We start from the raw sequence: 8,819 nt of genomic DNA on the forward strand, positions 1-8,819 counted from the left end.
TTTTTTTTTTTTTTTTTTTTTTTTTTGAGAGATGGAGTCCCGCTCTGTTGCCCAGGCTGGAGTACAGTGCACGATCTTGGCTCACTGCAACTTCTGCCTCCTGGCTTCTAGCAATTCTCCTGCCTCAGCCTCCCTAGTAGCTAGGATTACAGGTGTGTACCACCACACTCAGCTAATTTTTTGTATTTTAGTAGAGATGGGGGTTTCACCATGTTGCCTGGGCTGGTCTCGAACTCCTGAGCTCAGGCAATCTGCCCCCCTCAGCCTCCCAAAGTGCTGGGATTACAGGCGTGAGCCACTGCACCCAGCCTTCTCAGTCCATTCTTACAGCATCTTAAGGTATGAATATATTATTATTAGCGTTTGATAAATAAGAAATTGAAGCTGAAAGACGTCCGGTAATTTCTCAAGGAGAAATGATCTAAGTTTGAACTCACGCAATTTCATTTCAAAGCCCCTGTAGGCTACCCATGCATATGCAAGCTACCCAGGTCCCTGCTTTAATTTATTTGTAATAGGAGAAGAAAAGTTGACACATGTTTCCTAATCAGGCTATGAGGCGCTTTGAGTTTCTAGGCTAAAAAACGCCACGCAGAACCAGCCAAGTCTAGCCAAAGTCCTCAAGCTGGCGAAGTTTATTTTGCAATCACGTACTTATCTGTGGGACTCTGTACCCCTTAGGGTTGGGCCCAGTTGTAAACGTGGTATTGACAAGGGATAGAGAAATAGATGATTGGAAATTGATTTATTCCTTTTGTAGGAGAAGACTGGACTATTTAGTAAATGATAACTTTTAACCCCTGTTCATTCATCCAGAAAACCAAAATGAAAATGAAGAAATTAGATTTCCACTTCATATAATGTGTAAAAATCAATTCCAGACTGATTAAAGTCTTAAGTGTAGAAAGCAAAATTTAACAATTTTAAGACAATATACAAAACAAAATCAATATGAGTATGGGATTTAGGAAGTATTTTAAACAAGACAAAAAATACCATTACATACATGTGAAGGATTGATATATTTGACTTTATGTAATTTAAAAAACCTGCTTCTCATAAAAAATAGAAAGACAAGTCATAAAATAGAAGAAAATATTTGAAACATAAACCAGTAAGTGTCTAGAGTATAGCATATATAAATATATATATACTTATATGTTATATATGTATGCTATATTTTAGCATGTATATAATTTTATGTAGAAAATACATATTCTATTAAAAATAAATGAGAAAATGACAGTCGAGGAGGGGGCAAGTGCTCGGAAGTTTCTCTTCTGGCCATTTGTGGGCCTCATGCTCCTTAGATGGGTTGAACTCTTGACGATCAATTATCATTAACAGCTATAAACTTTCACAAGATACAAAACAACCTGCCCTCTCAGAGCCGTGGCAGCCGAACAAGCTCGGGAAGGTTTTGGTGGGAGCCAACCCTGCAGCGTGCAGAGGGCAGAGAATGCATCTGCATTTTTCTTCTGTGCCTTTATCTTACAGAAGCTTCCACGGAGGCAGAGGGCACCAAGCCCACCATCTCCTCCACTGAAGGCAATCAGGGAGAAAACCCCAGAGCAGCCAGGACGGAGAGAGGGAGAAAGGACAGCCTCGAAAAGGGGACGGGGAAGGGGCACATCTGATTCTGAGCATAAATGTCCCTCCTGCCCCCAGATCTGGCTACTTTTTGAACCCCACATGCATAGATCAAACTGAAAGTGGCCTGAAATGATGGCTGAAAGAGCCATAATAAAGTGTGAGCCATCTCGTCTAATGCTGGCGTAACCCTTTGCACAGGATCCAGTCCAATTAATTACTAACTAAACAAGAATATCCACATTTTTCTGAGCAATAACAGAGAATCCAAAGTCTGACAACATAGTAGATATTATCCAAGATTACTCAACATACAAAAAGCCTAGAAAATGTGACCTCATCTCAGGGGAAAACAGTGAATCGATATGAGACCTGAGATGGCCTCTGTTGGATCAGACAAGAACATGAACAGTTATCAAAACTACGCTTGGTGTGGCAAGGGAAAGTTCACTCGTGACAAATGAAAACATAGGAAATGCCATTAAAAAATACAGAAAACGGCCGAGCACGGTGGCTCACACCTGTAATCCTAGCACTTTGGGAGGCTGAGGCAGGCGGATCATCTGAGCTCAGGAGTTCGAGGCCAGCCTGGCTAACATGGTGAAACCCTGTCTTTACCAAAAATACAGAAATTAGCTGGGCTTGGTGGTGCATGCATGTAATCCCAGCTACTTGCGAGGCTGAGGCAGGAGAATACATTACAGCCCGGGAGGTGGAAGCTGCAGTGAGCCGAGATCAAGCCACTGCTCTCCAGCACGGGCAACAGAGTGAGACTCTGTCTCAAAAAAAAAAAAAAAAAAAGAAAGAAAAGGAAAGAAAGAAAGGAAAAAAAGAAAACATAAAAATGACCAAGTGGAAAATTATGAGTGCATAGACAAAACATCTACAGGAACAACTTCACTGGAATAACTTAACGGCAGAGCAGGGCCAGCAGTAAAAAGGGCCAGTGGACAGGAAGATGGATTCATAAATAGTACGGAATCTGAGGATGTGAAAAAGAAAAAAAAGGATGTAATTTTAGGGAACCCTGAGATGATTTCAGAAGTCTAGCTTAAGTGAAGAGGAGTCTTGAGGGAGAAAGGGCTAGAACACGAGGGACCCCAGGACACAGGAGACAGAGGATGAAGCAGAAAAGATAGTGAGGAAATCATGCTGAAAGTCATCCCAAATGGGGAAAGATGCAAATTGACATATTCAAGAACGTTAGTCGAGCCAGGCGCCGTGGTTCACGCCTGTAATCCCAGCACTTTGGGAGGTCGAGGTGGGCAGATCAACTGAGGTTGGGAGTTTGAGACCAGCCTGACCAACATGGAGAAACCCCGTCTCTACTAAAAATACAAAATTAGCTGGGCATGGTGGTGCATCCCTGTAATCCCAGCTACTCGGGAGGCTGAGGCAGGAGAATCGCTTGAACCTCGGAAGTGGAGGTTGCAGCGAGCCAAGATCGCACCACTGCACTCCAGCCTGGGCAACAAGAGCGAAACTGTGTCTCAAAAAAAAAAAAAAAAAAAGAAGAAGAACATTAGTGAACCCCAAATAGGATAAGATAAAAAAAAGAAAAAGCTTTGACTAGGCATATTATGGACAAACTGCTAAAACCAAAGATAGTGAGGAAACCCTGGGGTTATCAGGGAAAAATGATAAATTATATACAGGGGATTGATGATCTTAATGATTATTGAGTTCTCATCGGAAGTCATGGAAGCAAAAAGATGGCCCCAAAACTTTAAATTGTCCAAATAATAATAATAATAAAAAAAAGAAACACCTGTTAATCCAGAATTGAAAGTTCAGTAAAAACATCCTTCTTAAATGAAATACAAATAAGAACATTTTCCAGAAAAAAAAAAAAAAAAAAATGAAAAGAATCAGCAGCCATTAGACCTGCACTTCCAGAAATGCTAAGTCTTTGAAACTGAAAGAAAGAGATATGGGAGGAATTGTGGATCTTCAGGAACGAGTGATAAGCATCAGAAATGAGAAAACTGTGAGGCAAACTTAAAAAGCATGATATTTCTGTTTTTAAAAAATCATACGGCCATTTAAAGCAAATCTAACATGGTCTTTATAATATATATGTAACAAGGTGGGATTTATAATATATGTCGTATGTAAGATGCCCTTAGCGTATAATACAGCTGGAGAGGGTAAACGAATTAATATGTTTGCAGATTTCGCTCTCTTCCGTAGAGTGGTACAGTTTTAACTCTAAATAGACTATGGGAAGAGGTATATTATAATCCCTAGAACAATCATTACAAAAATGCAAAGATACACAGCTAAAAAGGCAACTGATAAGTTAAAATAAAATTTAGATCGAGTGCAGTGGCTCACACCTGTAATCCCAGCACTTTGGGAGGCCAAGGAGGGCGGATCATGAGGTCAGGAGATCGATACCATCCTGGCTAACACGGTGAAACCCTGTGTCTACTAAAAACACAAAAAATTAGCCAGGTGTGGTGGCGGGCGCCTGTAGTCCCAGCTACTTGGGAAGCTAAGGCAGGAGAGTGGCATGAACCCAGGAGGTGGAGCTTGCAGTGAGCTGAGATTGTGCCACTGCACTCCAGCCTGGGCAACGGAGCAAGACTCCTTCTCAAAAAATAAAATAAAATAAAATTTAAACACAATCTAAAAGGAGGTGGGAAGGAGGGAAGAGAGAAATAAAACACAGAGGGGTGACAAAGAAATGATAAAATGATAGGCTTATTTCAACTTTACAAATAATTCAATTTTGTGATAATGGACTGAACAGTCCACTTAAAAAGCAGAGATTATACAGGGATACCTGACCATTTGCTGTTTATAAAAGATGATGTACTTTAGTCGTTCAAAAATTAATGAATGGAAAATATAGTATCTAAACAGGAAGCATTTGAGGGCTGAAGTTGCTGTATTAACAGCAAACTCAGTCAAAACCGTTACCAAGGATAAGAAAATTTCAAATTGATAAATAGACCAATTCATCAGAAGGCTATAACAAATATAAATCTGTATGCACCTAAAAATAAAGCCTCAAAACACTTAAAGAGAAAACAGTATTAGAGGGAGAAATAGAAAATTTCACAAACATAGTAGGAGATTTAAAAACCCTTTTCCAAGCAACTGATAGAACCAACTGGAAGAAAATTAGTAACGACACAGAGACTCTAAATAACTTTATTATTAACCTGGATCTAACTGATGATAGAACAATATGTCCCAAAACTAATTGTATTATTGAGTAAAGCCATAGTTAGTTGGAAAGTTGTAAGTTTAACTATAAATACAAAAGACTGAAAACAAGTAAGCTGGATTTTAAATTCCAAAAGTCAGCAAGGAAAAAAATGAGCATCAGATTAAAATACAAAATAAGAAAGAGAAATGTGTACAGAAATCAATACAATAGAGAAGCACAGGAACACGGTGGCAGCAGCCATAGGAACAACCAATGACCACAAAAGAGAATAATTCAAAATTCCAAAAGCTGAGTTTTTGAAAAGATTAATACTATCAAGGCTGATGAAGGAAAAAGAGAGAGAAGATGAGAAACGGAAATGGAGAGAGAACAGGAGGAGGATGAGGAGCAGAGAGAGAGAGAGAATAAGAATGTAAATAAGGGCCGGCTGCGGTGGCTCAAGCCTGTAATCCCAGCACTTTGGGAGGTCGAGACGGGCGGATCACGAGGTCAGGAGATCGAGACCATCCTGGCTAACACTGTGAAACCCCGTCTCTACTAAAAAATACAAAAAACTAGCTGGGCAAGGTGGCAGCGCCTGTAGTCCCAGCTACTCGGGAGGCTGAGGCAGGAGAATGGCGTGAACCCGGGAGGCAGAGCTTGCAGTGAGCTGAGATCCAGCCACTGCACTCCAGCCTGGGTGACAGAGCGAGACTCCGTCTCAAATAAAACAAAACAAAAAAAAGAATGTAAATAAGAGTCCAGAGTGAGAAGAGGAAAATCATAGTCACCAAAGAGAGTTTAGTCAATAATAAGAGAAAATTTCAACATCAGAAAATCTATCAAATGGTTTATCTCAAAAACTACAGCACAAAAGTCTTAGGATAATCTTGATAAAGAATATACACTTAAGTTCAAATTTATTTGTCAGAAAAAACTATCAAAAAACTAGTAAGGAATGTTTTGCATTTGTTTGTTTGTATTACTGAGTGCCAACTATATTCTAGCATTCTTTATGCATTGAAATATAGCTTGGAATTTTATCGCTTTATTTTCATGTCATATTAATATCATTTTAGAGAGCTATAACCTTCATAGGGAACATAGTATATCCATTTATAACCATTTATATAAACAGCTTAGGAACTGGCAAATTATATAACTGCCTCTCTCAGCTCAGAATCCTCTGTCATGCCTACACATAATAACTTTACTTTTTGTTTCTTTCGGGTTTATAGGTATCTGCAAATATTAGCGCATGTATTGAGTGCTGTCTCAGAGTGCTAAATTTAAGACCTGGAGTTATCAAGTGAACTGCGGAACTACAGATCTTAGATTTCAAAAGGTGTAGGGTTTGTGTATATGTGCATGTGTGCACATGTGCACATCATGTGTGTAAAATTTGTTTGTAGCTTGACCTTTCCTTTCCTTGAAGAAGGGCACAGGAGACAGTCCTAGACAGGTTCTCCATATTTTCTTCGTTCAGAAGTGTCTCAAATCGAATTTTTTTGCAGGTGCTAAATAAAATCAAGATGAAGCTAAACAGATGGTCACACCTCCCTCTTCTCGTCTCAGTTAGTCAGCCTGATTAAAATGGTCATTCTTCCAAAACTTGCATGTCTTATGCAAATGCTTCAAATATTTCCACAAACCATATGTCCGATATCCTAACTTGAGGGTAAGTAGATTTATGTGAAAAGTTAGTATCGACACCCACTCCAATAATGCATTCCCAGAGATTTCAAAGGAATTCCGTTGGGGTATTTCGGTTTGGCAGACACCGATAAAATGCAGAAATTTCTATTCAAGTGGTTAAAATATTCAGTCAGTGGCGTCTTTAACAAGAAGCAATCTGTATCCCCGAGTAGTTAACTGTGAACTTGACATACATTAAATGCTTATGTCATGTATAAGAAAATGGCATTTTAGCCTTAAGTAAAAAGTTAAGATGTCTTCATAACTTAAAAATAATTATATTTCATTTCCTTTATTTAATCTGAATTTAAGACCCCATTTTTTGCCAGATCCATGTTGAAGAAGAATGTCTGAAGTTTTGAATGAACGAATTAGTTTTCTGCTTACATTCTGTGGCCATGGTACTTGAAGTGAGTTGACCGGTGTAGACACAGTTGTGAAGATACCAGGCCGAAACCACTTCTACTTCCTCCCTTTCCTCCATAACTGCGAAGACACGTAGCCTATTTCAGAGACACCCACCTGTGTGATTACTATGCCCACTTTGGGAAGAAACACTACACAACGTGATGCTGGGTTTAATCAGGCTTGTCTATTTTAATATTCTTTATAATTTTAAATATAAACAGCCTCAGAAGAAACCCAGAGCTCTGAGTCTATCCCAAGTTAACAACGGAAGCATAAACTCATCCAGCATCTAGGAATAGAGTTTGAACTGCTATTGCCAAAAAAGTCCACTGTGTTACATTCATTTGGAACTACTTTAAAATATTTTGTGGGTACAAAACACAGGTTAAATGAATAAGTAAATAAGCGAATTCTTGCTTGCTCAGTTCCGCTGTCATTTCACAGAGAATGTCTTCCTCCATCTAAACTGGAAGTTATGGGAGGAGGAGGTCTGTGTGTCTTTTTTCTGTCCTGTGTCTCACACTGCACTTCTCCCACGGGGTGACCAGCCTTCAGAATTCTCCCACATGTTCCTTCCAGCGCCTGTTTTCTCTCTCATGAATCCTCCTGCCCTGGTGAGCCTCCCTTCCTAGCCATGTTTCTGGGCAGGGTCCTTTGAGCAGGCGGGTGGAGGGGCAGGTCTGTGGTTACACCTTTAGAGGGAGTCCCTGGCCCACTCCCCATTCTAGACAATCACCTGAGCACTCTGAGTAACTGCAGACTTCAGGAATTGATTACCTAGGTATCTATCATCTATCTATCTATCTATCTATCTATCTATCTATCTATCTATCTATCGTCTATCATCTATCATCTATCTATAGTCTATCTATCATTGTCTATCTATAATCTATCACCTATCTATGTACTGTTGATCGATCTATTATTCCATATCATCTGTCATCCATCTATCTATCATCTATCATTTATCTATCTATCATCATCTATCTATCTATCTATCTACCTACCTACCTACCTACCTACCTACCTATCATCTATCACCTATGTATTGTCGATCGCTCTATTATTCCACTGATGTATCTGCTACTCACCTTTCTATCAACCTACTTTTGGGACAATCTCTGTCATCAGGGCTACTTGACCATCAATAAGGCAGCAGTAAGCCAGGTGTAAAGGGAACACTTCTTGTCTTTGCTTGGGTTTGATGTGAATGAACCATGATGTTTTTGGCTAAACCCTCCCAGAAGTTTGCTTCCTGGAGGGAGCCATAAAAAGCTCTAGAATGCCAACCTCACTTCTTCCTGGCTATGAGCATTTCCCCCCAGGGGTAACCAGCCTTTAGAATTCTCTCATAGGTCCCTTCCAGCGGCCGTTTTCTCTGTCACGAATCCTCCTGCCCTGGTGAGCCTCCTTTCCTAGCCATGTTTTGGGCAGGGTCCTTTGAGCAGGCGGGTGGAGGGGGCAGGTCTGTGGTTGGAGCTTCAGAGGGAGTCCTGGCCCTGTTCTAGACAGTCACCTGACGGCCGAGTCCCAGGTTCCATGGCTGTCATGGTGATAATAACATCTCACTCTAGGGGAGTCTGTGAGGATAAACTTCGAGGACCCGTGTGCAGAATCTCTCAGAATTGTAAGGCTCAGAAAACAAGACCCCGAAGTATGGCGCCAGAGCGTGGGGAGCGCTTTGAGCCGGAGGAAACGCGAAGGCCGCCTGCGCCGGGTCTCTCCGACCGTCTCCTGCCCTCCTGCCTCTCTCCTCCTTTCCTCCCCCAGAGTGAGTCAGAGAAAACAGAATTCCCCTCCCCTGAGGCGGGTCGTAGGCACTAGAACCCCTCTCCCCCAACACCAGCAGTGAAACCAAAAAGGCCGCTCTCTCTTCCTCCTCCAAGACACTCATTCCAGAGGAGTCCTGCCCTCTGCCTGGGAGGAAGGAACACAAACCAGGAACAGGAACAGGCGGGCCTCGCCGGGCTTC

This window comes from Rhinopithecus bieti, unplaced genomic scaffold (assembly GCF_001698545.2).
Source record: "Rhinopithecus bieti isolate Rb0 unplaced genomic scaffold, ASM169854v2 scaffold_33140, whole genome shotgun sequence".
Lineage (NCBI taxonomy): Eukaryota > Metazoa > Chordata > Mammalia > Primates > Cercopithecidae > Rhinopithecus > Rhinopithecus bieti.